At 46.5% G+C, this 20,838-nt stretch overlaps 1 protein-coding gene and 1 pseudogene across 3 annotated transcripts in view; one reads left to right on the forward strand and one right to left on the reverse strand.

The window, feature by feature from the left end:
* Positions 1–20,838, forward strand: part of LOC136788760 (uncharacterized) — a 145,715-nt gene that overhangs the window by 74,878 nt on the left and 49,999 nt on the right. The window contains exon 2 of one of the 3 annotated variants that reach the window (XM_066987436.1): positions 4,665–4,822. The exons of the other annotated variants lie outside the window; for them this stretch is intronic. The gene's annotated coding sequence lies outside the window, so the exon portion shown is untranslated. The remainder of the gene's footprint in view (positions 1–4,664; positions 4,823–20,838) is intronic. 3 annotated transcript variants of the gene reach the window in all.
* LOC125181697 (BDNF/NT-3 growth factors receptor-like) overlaps positions 1–20,838 on the reverse strand; it is a 153,704-nt pseudogene that overhangs the window by 16,324 nt on the left and 116,542 nt on the right.

Consider the following 20,838-nt stretch of genomic DNA (forward strand, 5'->3'; position numbering starts at 1 on the left):
CCCCCCCCCCCCAAGAACCAGGTGGCTGGGGGTGGGCAAGAGGTGGGCAGGGGACATCACCAGGGCAGCTGACCTAAACTGACCAAAGGGATATTCCATACCATATGACATTGCACTCATATGGTGGAAAAGGGGAAGGGGGGGGGGGCTCTCATTATGAAGTCCTCTGTCCTCCCAAACAACTGCTAGGCCTTGCTTCCCGGGACGTGGCCGAACACTGCTCGTTGATGGGAAGTAGTGAATAATTTCTTTTTTCTCTCTCTGTGCTTCTGCTCGGCCTTTGCTTGTTGGTTTGTGGTTTTTTTTTTTTTCTCCCCTCTTACTTTTCCTTTTAATTAAATTATCCTTATCTCAGCCCATGAGCCTTTTTTTTTCTTTCCAGCATACTTTCTTTTCCCCTTCTTCTTCTGAGGAGGGGAAGTGAGAGAGTGGTTGTGGTGGAGTTCAGCAGCCCAGCAAGGTAAAACCACCACAGTCCTTTTTGGCACCCAACGTGGGACTCGAAGGGCTGAGATAACAGTAGATTTGATCAAAATGCTTACAATTAACATACTTGCTTGCTAGTCACCATGTCGTCTGTTTTGCTGTTAATATTTTTCTATGTGGTCCTGTTTTATGCGATCCGTGCCACATTCTCCCTTCTGCTGTATATCAGGTCGGAGAGCTTGTTAAAGACTGTGTTTGGATTTTTTAGTTCACTGTGCTGTAAAGCACAGGCCTTGAGCCTGATCTGGTATTCAGGCCCTGCATTGCTATCATTCCTATCCCCTGGAAACTATCTCTTTGAGAATGTTAAAAACTACACTCTCTTCTTTTCCTCCTCTGGAAGTCAGTTTGTGGACAATATCAGGAATGGTACCTCCTTCTTCTTTTCCTGTGGGCTAATTACAGCAGATTTTGAGTACTTTGAATATCCATGGGTAATCAACATGCTCCTATTGCTAGGTCTGCAGAATGTATTTTCTTTTCTTTTCTTTTCTTTTCTTTTCTTTTCTTTTCTTTTCTTTTCTTTTCTTTTCTTTTCTTTTCTTTTCTTTTCTTTTCTTTTCTTTTCTTTTCTTTTCTTTTCTTTTCTTTTCTTTTCTTTTCTTTTCTTTTCTTTTCTTTTCTTTTCTTTTCTCTTCTCTTCTCTTCTCTTCTCTTCTCTTCTCTTCTCTTCTCTTCTCTTCTCTTCTCTTCTCTTCTCTTCTCTTTTCTTTTCTTTTCTTTTCTTTTCTTTTCTTTTCTTTTCTTTTCTTTTCTTTTCTTTTCTTTTCTTTTCTTTTTTTCTTTTCTTTTCTTTTCTTTTCTTTTCTTTTCTTTTCTTTTCTTTTCTTTTCTTTTCTTTTCTTTTCTTTTCTTTTCTTTTCTTTTCTTTTCTTTTCTTTTCTTTTCTTTTCTTTTCTTTTCTTTTCTTTTCTTTTCTCCTAAGGTTAAACAATTAGTTAAGAATAGCACCCAGGAATCTGCCCTGAGACTGTGTGGTGGTGGGTTGCAAGGTGTATGGGAGGATATGGGCAGGTACCTGTCACGGTTGTCTCCTCCAATGGTTTTGCACTTCACCTCTGAACAAATGCCAAATCCTAAAAAAACGATAGAATGTTTGAAAGATGTATGCCCTGACCCTGGCAGTGCCAGAGAACTCCAGCTTGCTGCACTGTGCTGGGGCCTGGCCTGTGCCTATCAAATGGTAGTTAACACTACTCAGCACCCTCAAGGGGAGGAAGAGGTCTCTGAATCTGATGATCAGATAACACACACTGTGGCTAACCCAGAGGACCAACCATCAGTGGTATCAGTCACCCTCATAGTCAAAACAAAACAATGGAAGCAGAAGTCAGCTCATTTAGTAAGGGAAGAAGCTCCTCCTGAGAAGTCCCAGGAGGGAGAAGTGGAAGGGGCAGGGAGCTCTAAAGCAGAGCCATCACAAAAACAGGAGGAAGAAGAGACGGAAATCATAAATGAGTCAGAAACCACCCGATCCCCATCCCTGAGTGAGTTGCGAGATATACAAAGGGATTTCAGTCGTCACCCAAGTGAGCACATTCTCACCTGGCTGCTTCGATTCTGGGACACTGGGGCCGGTAGCCAGGAACTAAGAGGCAAGGAAGCCAAGGGGCTGGGATCCCTCTCTAGGGAAAGGGTCATTGACATATGGGATTTTCCATACCATGTGATGTCACAGTCAGCAATAAAAGGTGGGAAAGGGGAAAGGGGCTCTCATTATGAAGACCTCTGTCCTCCCAAACAACCGCTACATGTATTGAGGCCCTGCTTCCCGGGTTGTGGACGAACATCCCTCGTTAATGGGAAGTAGCAATTTATTTTTTTTCTCTTTCTCTGTGCTTCTGCGCAGCCTTTGCTTTTTTTTTTCCCTCTTCCTTTTCCCTTTAATTAAATTATCCTTATCTCAACCCGTGAGCCTTTTTTTTTTCTTTCCAGCATTCTTTCTTCTCCCCTTCTTCTTCTTCTGAGGGGAAGTGAGAGAGTGGTCGTGCTGGGGTTCAGCAGCCCAGCAAGGTAAAACCACCACAAGTACTTAAAGGGGGCCTACAGGAAAGCTGGAGAGGGACTCTGTCAGGGAGTGCAGTGATAGGGCGAGGAGTAATGGCTTTAAACTGAAAGAGAGTAGATTTAGCCTAGACATTAGGAAGAAATTCTTTACTATGAGAGTGGTGAGGCAGTGGAACAGGTTGCCCAGAGAAGTTCTGGGTGCCCCATCCCTGGAAGCGTTGAAGGCCAGGTTGGATGGGGCTTTAAGCAACCTTATTTAGTGGAAGTTGTCCCTGTCCATGGCAGGGGGGTTGGAACTAGATGATTTTTAAGGTCCCTTCAAACCCAAACCGTTCTATGATTCTGATTCTATGATTTTTATTCAGAATTGCACTTCTATAGATCATTCTGTGACGTAAATACTTCCAAATGTCAAGTTATGCAAGCTAGCAAGCAAGCACTCACTAGCCCTGCTGTAGTCTTATATTATTTTTACTAGTTATATTTACTAGCAATATTGGGCTACAATCTAAAAGAGAAGGCTTGATAAATTATCTTCTGCAATGTGCAAACTATCTACAGGGAGGAGACTGCTATGACAAACCAATGAACTATAACGCTGCTCTCCAAAGAAACATTTTCAAGGGGAAACCACCACACTGTTTCACATATGATGTATTGTTACTTTTCAACAGTGCAATGTGCAAGGGTATGTAGAAGGAGAGTTTCTGCTCCTTTAAGGGTATCTGGTCAAGGACCTTTTCCAGCGCAACAAAGGGATAATAAGAAAGGGAAGAAGTGATGGAAACCAAGTCTAGTCAGTTCTACTAATTGATAAGGAAGGTGATGGAATATGGAAATGTTGATTCAGGCAAGGTTGTCTCAGTGAGGATTTCTGGATCGGAATGATAAGAAGTAAAGAAGGGGGAACAATAAGCAAAATGCTGAGATACAGACCTGACAAAGCAAAAATAGAGACAATGACGAGAAACAAACCTCTCAGTCACACTAGTTGATGAGCTATCAAACTACAGGCACCACTTCCAGGAAGATCAATCTGGACTTTGAAGTTGATAAGACTGTGAACCAGGGGGGGACCCCAGACTGGGAGGGTGCAGGAAACTGCAGAGCTCTGCAAATCCATGGGGGTTGTGCAGGGGGAAGGGGGAGCAAGAGGAACAAAGAGGGGATAGGTAGTAAGGGGTATAAAAGGGCCGGTCACGTGTAAAACAGGGCTGGTCAGTATGCTTCTCTGGCTGAGCTCTGCACCTTATCACTGCAGTCTGTCCTATCTTCTTATATTTCCTCATTAAATCTTTTCTTAACTAGCTCTCTGCATACTCACACTCTCTCTCCTGTGTGCATGTGTGCTGCAAGGACTAAGTGCCAGCTACTAGTGAGACCTGTTTGTGTGTGAGTGAAGATTGGTGCCAGATACTGGAGTCAGGGTGAGGGAGCGGGCACCCCTGGCTTGTGGTGCCAGCTAATGGAGCGAGTGAGGGTCCTAGCATCAGTAGTTGCAGGGGCCATAGCTCTGGATCTGAAAGGGTCCTACAGACTTTGTGCCCAGAGTGCCAGCTACTGTGGGACTGGCATAAGCGAACTGTGTGCCAGCTACTGTGGGACTGGCATAAGTGAACTGTGTGCCAGCTACTGGAGCATGTGGGGGTCTTCTACTCCCAGCCACTGGGGCAGGAGCACAGCGTGTTCACAAACCAGCTACTACCTGGAGGGGACTGGCATGAGTGAGGCGAGTACAGGGCTCCGCACTGGTGGCTAGAGAAAGGCCGCAGGTCACAGCCCATGTGCCTGGTGATGGATGCTGGCAGGGGCCAAGCCAAGGCAATTGGCTCTGGGGCAAACACGTTCTGCAGTGGAGCAGGGGATCACAGGGGGTTCCCTGTGGGAAAGGAATTCGCAGGTAGCTTTGTGCTGTTTCACACGTCCCTGAGTTAGAGATAATGAGGAAAACAGCGGTAGAACCAAAAACTTGAGCAAGGGCGAGATAAAGTAAATTGGCTACAGTGTTAAAGATGAGCTTTGGGCAGTGGCCAATTGCTGGCTGGCTCGAGGCGCGTGTCTGAGGGTCTCTAACCAATTGTATGACAGATTCAGGCGCGTGGACAGCACGTGGGGCTACGGGGAAAGTATATGTAGTGGTGAAAAATGACAATAAAGGTCTCCCGTTCAAGAGCCATCAGGAGTCCGTGTCTTGCATCCCTTCAAATGGTGACCCCGACGTGATAGGGGAGGAGCAGCGCTGCACGAGTGTCCGAAGGGAACCCAGCCGAACGAGTCAAGCTCGCAGCTGGACTGCAGCTTCAACCCCGGGACATCACCTGAAGGACAGGTGAGCGGCTGGGCATTAATCGTGGGAGCTAGCCTTTCGGCAGAGGAAGAGGCTATAGTGAAACTGCTAACGCAACTCCTAATAGACAGGGGAGTAAAAAATATTCCGTTTAAGATAAAGCTATTATTGAAATTTTTGCGAAAACAAGGGCTCCCCTCAATGGCTTCCACAGTATTTGATGTAAAAACTTGGGACCAAGTGGGGGAAAAAATATGGGAAGCAGCGTCCAGTGGGGATACTAATGCTGCTGAGGTGATGACTACGTGGCGGCTGGTGACTGAGACTTTAAGATCGTGGCAGGCAGAAAAGGAAGTACAGAACGTTGCTGCCCAGGCAATAACAGCAGCCGAACTGAGATCAGAGCCTGCAAGGTCACCAGAGCAGTGCAATTTGATAGACCTGGGGGATGACAAGGAAGAGGGCCGCGGACCGCCGCCGCAGAGCCCCTCCCCGCTGACCCCCTCGGCTCTCGCCTTGCCTGCCCCCGATAATGCTTCCCTGCGGGCCCGAGCTTTCGACCCGCGGGAACAATGGGAGCTGGTGCGCCGGGAAGCGCTAAAGGACGGGGACCCGGTAGGAATGGCTTTCCCGGTGCAGGTGCGACCCAACGGTCCAAATGAATATAATGCCTTCCACTGTGACCTAATTAAAGAATTAAGAAAGACTGTGACTACATATGGATTACACGCACCATTTATTCAGTCACTGTTAGAAAATGTTATGACTGGTCAATTGTTGGTGCCGTACGATTGCCGCCAGCGCCGCCGCCTGCCCCGCTGTCAGCTTCGGGCAGCCGCCCGCCCGCCCCGCCGCCGGCTGCTGCGTTTCTCCGGTTTGAGCGCCCGCCCGCGCACACCGGGCGCTGCCATGTTCCGCCTGCCGCTGCGCCCGGGCCCGTGGCCCCGCGGGCCCCCGCTCTGTCCGTCCTGCGAGGCCGGGCAGAGCCGCGCACCGCCCCCGCTCCGCGACAGCCGGCACGGCCGCAAGCGCCGCCGCCGCCTCCCCGCTCGCCGCCGACCGCCGCCGCTGCTGCCCACCCCCCCCGGGCCGGGCCCCCCCCCTCAGCCCGCCGGCCCCTCTGCTGGCGCTGCGGGCCGCCGCCGGCAGCTCGGCCAAGGATGGGGGTGGATCCCCTGAAAAGGCAGCCACAGATCTCAGCAGTGAACACAAACTCAATAAATCCCAGCAGCTGAAAAAAGTTTTCAAAGAATATGGTGCTGTAGGAGTTTCATTCCATGTTGGAATTTCATTAGTATCTCTAGGAATCTTCTACCTGGCTGTGTCAAGTGGTGTGGATATGACTGCAGTTCTCTTCAAACTTGGTTTCAGTGAATCATCGCTGCAGTCTAAAAGGGCTGCTGGTACAGGCACATTTCTGTTGGCATATGCTATTCACAAATTGTTTGCTCCAGTACGAATCAGCATTACTAGAGTTTCTGTGCCATTTATTGTCCGATACTGCTGGAAGATTGGTTTCTTTAAACCTCCTACCCCAAATCCGTGATAACTTCTTATGGTTTTTTATTCGCCCAACATGGGGCTCAAGGAATTTGAGATAAGGATGATAGTCGAGAGAAGTAACGGGCAAAACATGGACTGGATTTTTTTTTTATGAATGTAATAGTTGTGAAGAATTTAAGAAAGCAGCAATTGTGAGGAATATGTTTCATATTAGTGTGGTGAAGGGACAAGGGGTGGTGTGTGTGTAAATTGTCCACCTCGTCGGTGTCGTGATGATGTTATGTTTATTTTGGTGTGGGGAATTCTTTTTTTTTTTTTTGATTAAGTGAAGTTTGTGAAGATCGTGATAATTGTAAATTAAGAGTATATTGGAATGTAGTGGGTTTACGTGGCAAGGTATTGGTAGCAGGGGGCCATAGGGGTGGCTTCTGTGAAAAGAATCTAGCAGCTGCCCCATGTTAGGTAAGGGCCCTGGTGCTGACCAGAGCCGAGCCAATAAACGATGTTGTTTGAGCCTCTGTGAGAGCATATTTAAGAAAGGGGGGGAAAAAAATGCGATACACAGCAGCTGGGAGAGTGAGAGGAGTGAGAAACAGCCTTGCAGGCGCCAAGGTCAGTGAAGGAGGAGGGGGAGAGGTGCTCCAGGCACCGGAGCAGAAGTCCCCTGCGGCCTGTGGTGAGGACCACGGTGAAGCAGGCTGTCCCCCTGCAGCCCATGGAGTACCACGGTGGAGCAGGGTTCCGCGCTGCAGCCCCGCTGCCACGGTTACCACGGTGGACACCCTCTCAGCAAGAACCAGAGGGAGTGCCGGAGTGGATACCTCCACAGTAATAGACGCCACCTTGTGCGGTACTCACGTTCATAAAATTCCATTGAACATCAAAGGACCAATTGGGAATGACTGTAGTGTATTGCTGCTAGGACGATCAAGTGCAACTCTGACCGGATTGTTTGTTTTGCCGGGGGGTAATTGATGCTGACTACAATGGACAAATCCAAGCTATGGCTTGGACACCATCTCCACCATTGTCAATACAAAAGGGAACTAGAATTGCTCAATTGATTCTTTTCCGAGCAGTAGTCTGCAGGAGTTGGTTCAAGAACAACTCCAACAAGGACATATTGTTCCGACAAACAGCTCATGGAATTCATCAGTGTTTGTTATCAAGAAGAAGAGCGGGAAATGGAGATTACTGCATGATTTGCGACGAATCAGTGCAGTTATCGAGGACATTGCAGCCAGAAAACAAAAAAAAAAAAAAAAAAGAGGAAAAAAAAAAGGAAAAAAAAGAGAAAAAAAGGAAAAAATTAAAAAAACAGTACCTTTGAATACTGTATCGGACTCGCAATATGCTGTAGGTGTTGCTCAGCGCATTGAGAGGGCACATTTGAGACATCCCAAAGGAAAACTTGTTTCTAAAATTTAAAGAGCTGTTATTTTTGGTAGAGCAGCGAGTGCACCTGTATTGTATTATTCACATGCAGAGCCACACCATGTTACCTGGTATTTTTGCAGAGGGTAACACACACGCTGACCAGCTAACTAATATGACCCTGACTGCCCCGGTGCCTAAGGTGCTGGAGCAAGCTCGGTTATCCCATGCCTTTTTCCATCAATCCGCCAAAGTCTCGGCGAAACAATTCGCTATATCGATCATTGACGCCAAATTGATTGTCCAAATATGTCCTGACTGTCAACAACATGTTTCGACCCCGTCTTTAATGGTAAACCATAGAGGTCTACGGTCCTTACAGTTATGGCGGACCGACGTAATGCATATTCCAGAATTTGGTCGCTTGAAATATGTTCACTTATCTGTAGATACTTTCTCTCATGCTATTTGGGCGACAGTTGCGGTGGGTGAAACTAGTCGCCATGTCCAGGCTCACTTCCTGGGTCTCCATCCAACCACGCCGCAACATCTGGGTCACCCTCGCCAACATGACAGGATAAGAAGCGGTGTGCCTGTCCCGGGCTAGTGCTAACGACCCATTCACAACATGTCTGGTGGGGAACCCGGCAGATAACAAAGACTGGACTGTCTACTTGCCGCAAGCGCCCCTAGAGCCAGAGGAATTAGATATCCTGGGATGTGAAACAGCAACAGCATGTGTAAGGTTTAATTGCTCAGGCAAAAAAACAAATCGTGAAACGAATGGTCAACGCCACACTTGCTCCTTATCGCAATGCATCTCTTTGCTGTAATTATACAAAACTATAATAGCATCCTTCCTTGTGCCAGGAGCTGCTCTGCTCGGCTGTGGGATCGACTGTGGAACGGACGCCCCTAGGTGCACCCCGAGCATTTTCCTCGGAGGAGTCTCCACTCTCAGCCGCTCACCGCGGGAGTAGACAAGGACCTCCTGAAGCCACGGACAAATTATTTTAAGTGATATTTTCTTGTGGTATGAATGAGAAGTGCAAGAGGCCTCTTTGCATGATCGTGTGATTGTGCTGTGTGAGTGAGAAGCAGCATCACTGCGAAGCAACATCCCTAGCGCTTAGTGGCTTGTTGACTGATGTAGATTCTAGTAGGCACGCTACTTTACAATCGTAATTCTGCTTGTGATTTTCACCCTGTTGCTTATTGTATCTTGCTTATTGCAGTGTCTGCGGTGATTGATAGAAAAATCTATAGAAAGCGTTTGGTTGATTGATTGAAAATAAAAAAGGGGGAATTGTGGGAAAGGAATTCGCAGGGAGCTTTGTGCTGTTTCACACATCCCTGAGTTAGAGATAATGAGGAAAACAGCGGTAGAACCAAAAACTTGAGCAAGGGCGAGATAAAGTAAATTGGCTACAGTGTTAAAGATGAGCTTTGGGCAGTGGCCAATTGCTGGCTGGCTCGAGGCGCGTGTCTGAGGGTCTCTAACCAATTGTATGACAGATTCAGGCGCGTGGACAGCACGTGGGGCTACGGGGAAAGTATATGTAGTGGTGAAAAATGGCAATAAAGGTCTCCTGTTCAAGAGCCATCAGGAGTCCGTGTCTTGCATCCCTTCAGTTCCCTACATCGAGGCCGATCGAGGAAGCTGAGGGAGCCGCCAGGACCCGGCAGCCCTCTCGAGGGCAGCCGACGAGGCTTGGGCAGAGCCAGGAGTGCCCCTCCTCTGTTGTACAAAGACAGCCCCTAGGGAGCATGAGTGAGCAGGAGTTCGACAAACAGAGGGGGCAAACAGGGCATGGCATGGCAGTTTGCACTGCAGATCGTGCAGGGAGGGCAGAGTATCCCTCCCCACTCAAGAGACCAGCTCACCTATTGGCTGCCTCCCAGACAACAAGTTCAGCCATGGTCTCCACCAGACAGAAAACTCTTGCCAAAAATAATGTGGCAACCCAGACCGACTGCCTGCCCAAAAATGTGGCTGTTCAGGTCTCCAGCATTGGAACTGTTTGCCCAGGGAGGTGGCGGAGTCATCCATCCCTGGGGGTGTTTAGGGAAAGGTTGGACATGGTCCTTAGGGACATGGTTTAGTGGGTGACATTGGTAGTAGGGGGACGGTTGGACCAGATGGAGGTCTTTTCCAACCTTAATGATTCTGTTTCCTAAACCCCGGTGTGCGTGGGGTGTGCATTTGTATTCACAAGCAAGCTTTAAGTTGGACTAGCTGGCATGTAGCGGGAGCCTCAGGTCCAGGTCGGGTATCAGGCAGGTGGGGGCTCCATGGTGGTGTAAGGAATGGTCCAGCAATTCGTGCCACTAAGGGGTTTGAAGGGTTAACATTGAGGCCTGGGTTTAGGCGAGAAGAGAACAAAGGGATTTCTTCAGAGAAAAACTGCTGACTTTGCACGGACGTGCAGTAACTTCTGACAGCCGGCCAAGAGACCACTAGATAAGGAGGAAGAATATGAGCCTCCCTGTCCAAGCGGCCCCCGGGGAAAGTAACAGAGACTGATAAGCAGGCGCACCTGGGAGGACTTCGGATTCGGGAAACCAATTATAATAACCCTGCCTCTTCTAGAAGTAGTAATGAATATGTATTAGCCTAGGAGCATAAAAACCAACCGCCCTACGTAACAGGGGTGCGTCCTGGTGAAGCAGAGACTCCTGGCACACCCAGCGCTGTTTGCTTGCCTCTATTCGTTTAATAAATTGTAAACTTTGATTGTAATCCTATTTGGGACTCAGTCATTTATAACAATTGGGGGCTCGTCCGGGATGGTCTTGGTTCCTGAATTCTGACTTGATCTAGGAGGGGCGCCCCCACCATTTGGTGGCTCCTGTTCGAGTCAGGTCGGGGCTAATGCCATCTCGAACCTGAATAAGGGCAAGCAAAGATTTAGATTTTTTTATGAGCTCCCTTTGCCGGCTGCAGCACTATATTTTGCCCGTAGTTCTGCACGCGAAGATCCAAACGAAGACGATGGAGTATACCGTTCGGTTGGGTGGGATTCGGTTGCCTGATTGTGTGAGAGTGTGACTGAGACGGAACGTAGTTCCGAAGCGATTGTGGAGGTCTTCTAACCGCGGTTCCAATCTCCCGCGAGGGACTTGGCCGGTGAAGGACCGAAGCGATTCCTATAGGATTGGTGGGTGGGTGATAGGTCCTAAACCCCCTGCAAGACACTCTCACTAAGGCAACCAAGGGCTGTAGGAATTGCCACAGTAAAATTCCTAGATGGGTCAGACAAAATTGAAGACCCGGGACCAGAGAAAAGGGAGCAAATTACCAGACATACCACCAGAAAGTCCATTAGGGATAATGATTAGAAATTGGAACGATAGGGGCCCCAGAAAAGGAAAAAAGTAAATTAAAAATGGTTCAGTATTGTATGACAGAATGGCCGAAGGAGCCTTTAAGACCACATGTCTTTTGGCCCGTTTTCGGATCCTTTGAAGACTGGGTTTGCCAGGCCTTAAATATACATGTTAATTCAAAGGAACCTTTTAGCCAGGAGGAAAGTGATTATGCAGGATTATGGATCAGGATCTCACGTCCTTTTCCAGCCTCAATATTTACACTAAAAGCAGACGAGAAGTTTGAAGAAGAAGAGAACAAAAAAATAAAAAATAAAAAAAAAGGAAAAAGAAAAAGATGATGAATGGGAGTCATTGGATAACCTACCACCTCTATATCCTAACAATCCACCCCCGGTGGTGCATCTTGTAATCCTGTTTTGTTCTTAAATGTTTTGACTGTGTCAAGGAGGAAGGTGGGAGCATTATCTAAGTAACAGTTTAGAAGTTTGGGTATATTCGCGGTGGTGTTCGGTCAGTTTCCCAAGTATCGGGGGAGAGGGGCTGACTGATTATCAAAATGTTAGAACGGAGAGTCACTTCTTCGGTGGTTCGGGCCTGAGCCCTGGGAATTTGGTAAGAAGGGGGAGAGCGAATTTATTTAGGCCTCAATACCTTTTTAAACCCCCATCTTGACGGATACACAGGAGTGATTCCTTGTTTTGTGTAGGCTTACTAACAAAGTGCATGAGAAAAATTAGCATTCGGCTTGAAATTCGGTCTTGTTGAAATGTAAATTTTGTGAAAAAGGTGGTATTGTTTGTCTAGAAGACAGAAGGCTGAGTGCTTCAGGTGTTTTTCCGAAGTCCTGTGGATTTATGATTGGAACGGGGCTCATCAATAATCTGAAATACTGAAGTTTGTATGTGGAAAGAAGAGTTTAATCCCAGAGAACTGGGACATTTGGGAAGAAGATTAGGAAAAGATAGTAAAAACCTTCAATAAAAAGGTTTGCGTGGAAATTGAAACAAGGGACAGTAACTAATATAAATAAATAAAAGGGAATGGGAAATCGAGGAAATGGGTAAAATCCAAAACAAAGACGTCCTAAAAAAAAAAAAAAAAAAGCCTCCTTGGGTGCATATTGGCACATTGGAAGGATATTGTTAGAAATGGGGGCACAGAAAGCAAGAGGACTTTCACTAAGTATTGCAATCAGTGGTGGCCACTATATAAACTAAATGGCCACTTTATGGATCAATCGACTATAACAGTGTCTTGCAATTAATGTTTTTGAGGAGAGAAGGAAAATAGGATGAAATGTTGTATACTGATATGTTGTTTCAGCATCTTGGAGGGAAAAGGTTTGGAATTAAGTTGGCCCCTGACTGAGCCTTTGGTGTTGGCATTAGAAAAGTACGGGCTGGAGAAAGATAAAGGAAGTGTTAAAAGGGTTGTTGAAGGTGTTAAAGGTTGTGTGGCATGTAGTATTTAACAGAGCTGTTTGAAGTTGAATGAGCAGGGAAAGAGGATGTAGGAATGTTAATAGTTCCGCCTCAACCCGAGGCTGAGATCTCTAAATCGCGGGTGTGAGCCCTCTGGGGCAGAGGGACCGTGATGGGTCCGAGAGAGTTGTCGTGGAAACAGAAAAGCAGCTAACTCTTAAAACAACCTGAGTTCATGTGTGAGCTCAGATTGCCAATGGGACCGCTCAGGGAACTTTCAACGATTGCATTCCCCTGACCGACCCCCTCACTGAGACCCTAATCACCCCGGAAATTATGTAAATACCAAAATCTGGTTAAATTGGCTATTGGGAATTGAGAATCTGTTCCAACAAGGTCCAAAAGAAACCCCTATGGAATTTATGGAATTTTTGAATTTTTGGACCAACTTTGAAATGCAATGAGAAAAAAAAATGGACCTGGCTTTAAAAAAAAAAAAAAGAGAGAGAGAGAGAGGCAACTGGCTAGCCTCTTTCCAGGGCAATCGGCCCCTGATATCAGAAAGAAATTGTCTTAGGCTGCAGGACAAACTTACAACTGTAAGAAATGGTCCAGCAATTCGTGCCACTAAGGGGTTTTGAAGGGTTAACATTGAGGCCTGGGTTTAGGCGAGAAGAGAACAAAGGGATTTCTTCAGAGAAAAACTGCTGACTTTGCACGAATGTGCAGTAACTTCTGACAGCCGGCCAAGAGACCACTAGATAAGGAGGAAGAATATGAGCCTCCCTGTCCGAGCGGCCCCCGAGAAAGTAACAGAGACTGATAAGCAGGTGCACCTGGAAGGACGTCGGATTTGGGAAACCAATTATAATAACCTTGCCTCTTTTAGAAGTAGTAATGAATATGTATTAGCCTAGGAGTATAAAAAATTAGATGCCTTACGTAACGGGTGTGCATCCCGGTGGAGCAGAGACTCCCGGCGCACCCAGCGCTGTTTGCTTGCCTCTATTCGTTTAATAAATTGTAAACTCTGATTGTAATCCTATTTGGGACTCAGTCATTTATAACACAACAGTCAGGAATGATGGGGACCTGGGGCATCTACCCTAGCAGGTCCACTAGTTGAAATAAAGCTAGGAAACGAAGACAGAGGCTTGAATTTTTTGTTTGAATTTTCTGTTTGTAGATGGCTCCTCCCGAGTAGTGGAAGGGAGGAGGAAATCAGGATATGCAATAATTAATAAGAACTTAGAACCTGTGGAATCCGGACCTTTGAGCCCATCATGGTCAGCTCAGGCTTGTGAGCTGTATGCCCTATGTAGGGCCCTGGAACTATTAAAAGGGAAAAGTGGGACGATATATACAGACTCTAAATATGCATATGGGGTGGTCCATACTTTTGGAAAAATTTGGGAAGAAAGAGGTCTAATTAATACTCAAGGGAGGAATCTTATACATCAAGAGTTAATAATAAAAATTTTAAGGGCATTAAGAGAACCAAAGGAGATAGCAGTGGTACATGTAAGAGGACACCAAAAGGGATTGGATTATCGAATCAGAGGAAATAATCTAGCAGATAAGGAGGCCCAGGAAGCAGCCCTGAGGACTCAGGTTGTTAAAATCAATGTGATACGAGAGGAAGAAAGGCGAGAAAGAGAAGAAAAGAAATTTACCCCTGAAGAACAAGCAAAATTGGAGAAAATAGGGGCTAAGTTAGAACAAGGAGAATGGACACTGCCTGACGGGCGAGAGATATTGCCAACAGCCTATGCGAGGCAAATACTGGAACGTTTACATGCACAAACACATTGGGGTATGAAGGCATTAAGCGATCATTTCCTTAAACAATTTGGTTGCATTGGAATTTTTGAAATAGCGAAACAAATTACATAAGGTTGTTTAACTTGTCAGAAAATAAATAAGAAAGTGTTTCGACAAGCAGCTATGGGAGGGAGAAAAACAGCTTATAGGCCTTTCGAGAAAGTACAAGTTGATTTCACTGAATTGCCCAAGGTAGGGAGAATGAAATATCTATTGGTAATCGTAGATCATTTAACACAATGGGTAGAAGCTTATCCTGTAGCACGAGCTACTGCACAGACAGTGGTAAAAATTTTATTGGAACATTTAATACCAAGGTATGGGATAATCCAGTACATTGATTCTGATCAGGGCACACGCTTTACTTCTAAAATAATAAAATTGTTGTGTCAATCATTAGGTATTCAGTGGGAATACCACACTCCCTGGCACCCACAAAGCTCAGGGAAAGTAGAAAGGATGAATCAAACAATAAAACAACAATTGGCTAAGTTAATGATCGAGACACAGCTGCCCTGGACGAAATGCTTACCATTGGCACTTTTAAACATAAGAACTAAACCACACAGTGAGACTGGATTATCATCATATGAAATGTTATATGGTATGCCTTATTCTCAAGGGATGCCCCTAGGGAACAATGTAATTGAGGATCATAGTATCCAGAAATACATAATTACCATTGGAAGGAGATTACAGGAGCTAAGAGAAATTGGGATGATGACTCAGACACCACCTTTAGGATTTGCTATTCATAAAATACAACCAGGAGACAAGGTCTTAATAAAAACCTGGAGAGAAGAATCATTGAACCCCCGATGGGAGGGACCGTACCTTGTTTTACTTACTACTGAAACAGCTGTGAGAACAGCAGAAAGGGGTTGGACCCACGCATCCAGAATAAAAGGACCAATAACTACCGAAGCCTGGAGGGTTGAGTCCACTCCTGGGGAACTGAAACTGAGACTAAAGAGGAACTGATATCCCAGCAATGAGGTTCTGCATGAATTAAGGGCACTGGATAAAGAGGACAAGGCTGAAGGGAGGAAAGGGAGAAGGCAAGACCGGGGTAGGACCCTCCACTGCGGTGTGTATGGTCTACCGAGGGAGGCAACCCCTATGGGTATTGACCGCCGAGTGAGAGGGCCTCGACCGGACTTCTCCCGCGCTAAGATCAGGTTGTCCTGAGAAAAATAACATGAGAACCTCTTAAACCCATAATGAAATTGTGATTAGTTTTTCCAGGAGCTGGATCACTCCGAAGGGCTGAATGGTAACACAAGCTCTGAAAGCGGGCCCAACCTCATGATTAAAGGCGTTTCCCACACTCTCAAGATTGGACGACGAAAAAGGATAAGAAATGCTATACTTTCTGGTATTGTTTTTACAGGGGCAATTGGGCCATGGGCAAGAATGGAGGAATAACTTTTTCACTTTGGGGGAGGAAGTGGCTAGGGCCTTTAACCTTAGTAACTGCTGGATTTGTGGAGGACCGGGGGGAACTGAAAGTTGGCCCTGGGTAGCAGGCCCAGTTGAACCCAAGTGGTGGGTCAGTAATCTGAGCGAAGTTCATAATGGGACGCAATTTTGGAAAGAGGAAGGAGGTCCATGGCAGTTGCACTCGTCAGCTCGGGGTGCATACTGCTTGAACAGAACAGGAACAGTGGCGGTGGGAAAAAGCATTTGCAATTGGACTCTGTCCCCCGGATATGATTGTACCGATCCTGGATGTAGTCCTATAAGCTGTACAGCACGTAGTGGGAAATGGAACGCCACACATGTTCAGCTGAGAAATGGGACTTGGCTGAAATGCTCATATTGAGAATTTTTTGGATCCGGATGTAAAACTGTGGCAAGAGCACAAGCGGGGGGACAATTTGATGGTCAAATCTTGAGCTGTCAGCGCGATAACACCACTAAGGAATAGCATGTGGTGCGGGTCTATCGCTGGAGATGGCAGAATGAGAATGGGAGGCGAGTGTTCTTTAAGCATTTCTGGTCAGCTTATAATATAACTGGCCACCAAGGAGAACTGAATTGTGACTGTAAGTGGAAACCCGATGCGGGAGCTTGGAAGTGCGCATATACGAGTACGAACGGGGCAGACATTGTAACAGGACCACTCGGTAACAAGGACACTGTATTATCACGCCCCAAGGGCTAAAAAGGAATGGAATGGTCCTTTTCCAAATGGGACATGGGCCCTAAAGGGACATTATTGGGTGTGTGGCAAACATGCTTACAAGAGGCTACCTGAAAATTGGTCGGGAATATGCTATGTGGGGTACATAAGACCCTTGTTCTTTTTATTGTCACAAACACAAGGAAATCATTTAGGAATAAGATTATATGATGACCTGAACAGAGTGAAACGATCTATTGATACTTCCTTAACCGGGGGTAGTGCCCAAAAATGGGGAAAGGATGAATGGCCTCCTGAAAGAATCATACAGCATTATGGGCCAGCCACCTGGAACCCGAATGAGTTGATATCAGGAGCCCGAGAACCTATTTATAATTTGAACCGAATAATTAGGTTGCAAGCTATCCTCGAAGTTGTAACAAATCAAACAGCGACGGCCTTGGATCTTTTGGCTGACCAATCCACTCAAATGAGAAATGCTATATTCCAACATAGAATGGTCTTAGACTATTTACTAGCAGAAGAAGGGGGAGTGTGTGGAAAACTGAACGATTCTAATTGTTGTCTACAGATTGATGATAATGGAAAAGTGGTCAAGCAGATAACAAAGGAAATTAGAAAGCTAGCCCACGTCCCAGTACAAACTTGGAAGGGTATGGATTGGGATTTCTTTTCATGGTTGCCTGGTGAACCATGGGTTAAAAGGATGCTGTTTTTATTTTTATGTGGTATAGTGACATTATTGTTTATACCTTGTATGATACCTTGCTTTACGTTGTTGATACGGCGGATAATAAATAGCACCCAATTTGTGATGACTTCGGGAGAGAAAAGGTGACGTGTCGATAATGATGCTTAAGAAGTGGACACCCCGAGAACTGACTGATGAAATCCAATTGTTACTGACAAAGGTTGAAGGAGAGACACGAATTGATGATTAAAAAAAAAAAAAAAAAAGGAGGAATTGTAAGAAATGGTCCAGCAATTCGTGCCACTAAGGGGTTTTGAAGGGTTAACATTGAGGCCTGGGTTTAGGCGAGAAGAGAACAAAGGGATTTCTTCAGAGAAAAACTGCTGACTTTGCACGAATGTGCAGTAACTTCTGACAGCCGGCCAAGAGACCACTAGATAAGGAGGAAGAATATGAGCCTCCCTGTCTCCCTGTCCGAGCGGCCCCCGAGAAAGTTACAGAGACTGATAAGCAGGTGCACCTGGAAGGACGTCGGATTCGGGAAACCAATTATAATAACCTTGCCTCTTTTAGAAGTAGTAATAAATATGTATTAGCCTAGGAGTATAAAAAATTAGATGCCTTACGTAACGGGTGTGCGTCCCGGTGGAGCAGAGACTCCCGGCGCACCCAGCGCTGTTTGCTTGCCTCTATTCGTTTAATAAATTGTAAACTCTGATTGTAATCCTATTTGGGACTCAGTCATTTATAACACAACAGTTAGGAATGATGGGGACCTGGGGCATCTACCCTAGCAGGTCCACTAGTTGAAATAAAGCTAGGAAACGAAGACAGAGGCTTGAATTTTTTGTTGGTTGTGGGAGCTTCTTTCTCTGTGTTAATTAGGCTGTAAATGTAATAGGAGCAACATATTCAGTGTTAAATAGTTTTAAAGGACAATTAGGAGCTAAGACAACTACAATAATTGGAGCCACAGGGAAAGAGGAGGAATGGCCATTCTTACAACCCCTTGATTTGCGTTTTGGGGGTAAGGAACTAACCCATGAATTTTAGTATGTACCAGAATGCCCGATTCCACTCTTGGGATGGGATCTATTAGCCAAATTAGATGCAACAATAACCTTTGAGGATGGAGAATTAATAATGAAGGTACCTGAGTCCAAAGTAGGGCAAATCCTAATGATCAAAGATAAACCCTTTGTTAATAGTCCAAGAGAAGTTTGGGACTCAGTCATTTATAACACTGGTATGCCCAGGGGGACTTGCGAATGTGGTGTGCATGAGGGACGAGTGTGTGAGTGAGCGCGTGCTTGCAGCAAGCTTCAAGATGGACTAGCCGACAAGTAGGTGATCCATGAAGTGGGTATGAGGGCCTGGGATCCAGACAGGGATGCCAGATGGACAGAGGGGCCATGCAAGTACTTGAGGGATCCAGGCGGGGGTGCTGGATAGACAGATGGACTGTGCCAGGTATGCGAAGGATCCACAAATGTGTGTGTGATTGTGAACCTGGAGAGTACTGTGTGTGTGTGCCTTCACTAGCGAACTTCTACCTCTACCAGCCAGAGAGGGGGAGGGGGTTTCAGCTATCTATGTCTATGCTTTATGTGAACCCTTATGAAGGCAGCCCTTGGCTGGAACAACCTGTGTGACCGGTTATATTAGTGCCCTGTCTTTGTCTGTGTTTGTATGTCTCTGGGATATGTGCTCAGCTTTGCTACTGGTTGAGACTGCTAAAGGGAAAACAGCAGCCTTGTTCCACCCCCCCACACCCATCCTGAGCTGAGACTCCAGGTCCCCAGGCACTGGTCTGGGCACAAGCAGCCAGGCAGAATCAGTCCTGGGCCACAGTGTCTGGAGGAGGCAGCCATACTCTTCACCTCAACACAATGTCATAGAATCATAGAATCATTAAAGTTGGAAAAGACCTCCAAGATCATCTGGTCCAACCATCCCCCTGCTACCAATGTCACCCACTAAACCATGTCACTAAGCACCATGTCCAACCTTTTCCTTAAACACCCCCAGAGACGGTGACTCTACCACCTCCCTGGGCAACATGTTCCATCGCTTGACTACTCTTTCTGAGAAGAAATTTCTTCTAATTTCCAACCTGAACCTCCCCTGGCACAACTTGAGGCCATTCCCTCTAGTCCTATTGCTGGTTATTTGCGAGAAGAGGCCGACCCCCAGCTCCCCACAACTGCCTTTCAGGTAGTTGTAGAGAGCAATAAGGTCTCCCCTGAGCCTCTTCTTCTCCAGACTAAACAACCCCAGTTCCCTCAGCAGCTCCTCATAGGACTTGTGGTCCAGGCCCTTCACCAGCTTCATAGACCTTCTCTGGACATGCTCCAGGGCCTCGATGTCTTTTCTGTAGTGAGGGGCCCAAAAGTGAACACGGTACTCAAGGTGCGGCCTCACCAGAGCAGAATGCAAAGGGACGATCTCCTCCCTGATCCTGCTGGCTACGCTATTCCTGATACAAGCCAGGATGCCGTTGGCCTTCTTGGCCACCTGGGCACACTGTCGGCTCATGTTCAGGCAAGCATCGACCAACACCCCCAGATCCTTTTCCTCTGCACAGCTTTCCAGCCACTCTGCCCCAAGCCTGTAGCGTTGCATGGGGCTGTTGTGGCCACAGTACAGGACCCAGCAGGACTCTATTTATCTTTTGGTTTTGTGATTAATTCTCCCATCTCAGGATGATATAACTGCAAAGAAATTTTCTCTGCTGGCTATCATGCCTTATTGCTAAAGCTGAAAACCTCTCTTCTCTTGGACAGCTTCCCATCATCCATGGTCATCCAGGCCTGATGCAATAACTGCAGGAGAAAGTCATGGTCCCAGAGACTATGTCTTGGCCCTAGAGAAAGCAGGGAAGACATTTCCTTGCTAAACAAACCTAATATGGATTACCCTCCCTAACAGGCACTTACACAAATAAGGGCATATTTAGGCTCAGTAGGACCACTTTAATGAAGAAACATATAGTAGAATAAGTAACAATTCAACTGCCTAGCCATGGGGAATGGGGAAAAGGAATCAAGATGAATACTAACAGAAGAGAAAAAAGAGGAGATGGGGGGGGGGGGAGTTGGGGGGGGGGGGGGAGAGAGGGAGAGAGAACAGATGGTGAACAGGAGTTGGAAAGAAAGCAAAATGGTCACAAATGTAGGCCACGGCATGCAGAAGTGAATGACCAGCCAGCTTTCCATCTATTGCAAAGCATCTCCAACAAGCAAGTACACAATTGATCATCACAAGTTCTGTGTCCCATATCATAGAATCATAGAATAGCTTGGGTTGGATCATCCAATTCCAACCCCCCTGCCATGGGCAGGGACACCTTCCATGAGACCAGGTTGCTCAGAGCCCCATCCAACCTGGCCTTGAACACTTCCAGGGAGGGGACATCCATCAGCTTCTCCAGGCAACCCATTCTAGTGCCTTACCACCCTCGTAGCAAAGAATTTCTTCCTAATATTTAATCTAAATCTACCCTCTTTTTGTTTAAAACTGTTACCCCTTGTCCTATCACTACGCTCCCAGATAAAGAGGCCATCTCCAGCTTTCCTGTAGGCCCCCTTTAGGTACTGGAAGGCCTCTATAAGGTCTCTCTGGATCCTTCTCTTCTCCAGGCTGAACAACCCCAACTCCAGGTCCCTCTGGATGGCTTCCCTTCCCTCCAGTGTGTCAATCGCACCACACAACTTGGTGTCATTGGTAAACTTGCTGAGGGTGCAGTCAATCCCACTGTCCATGTGTGGTGGTTTTA

Source organism: Anser cygnoides, chromosome W (genome assembly GCF_040182565.1).
Source record: "Anser cygnoides isolate HZ-2024a breed goose chromosome W, Taihu_goose_T2T_genome, whole genome shotgun sequence".
NCBI classification, from domain to species: domain Eukaryota; kingdom Metazoa; phylum Chordata; class Aves; order Anseriformes; family Anatidae; genus Anser; species Anser cygnoides.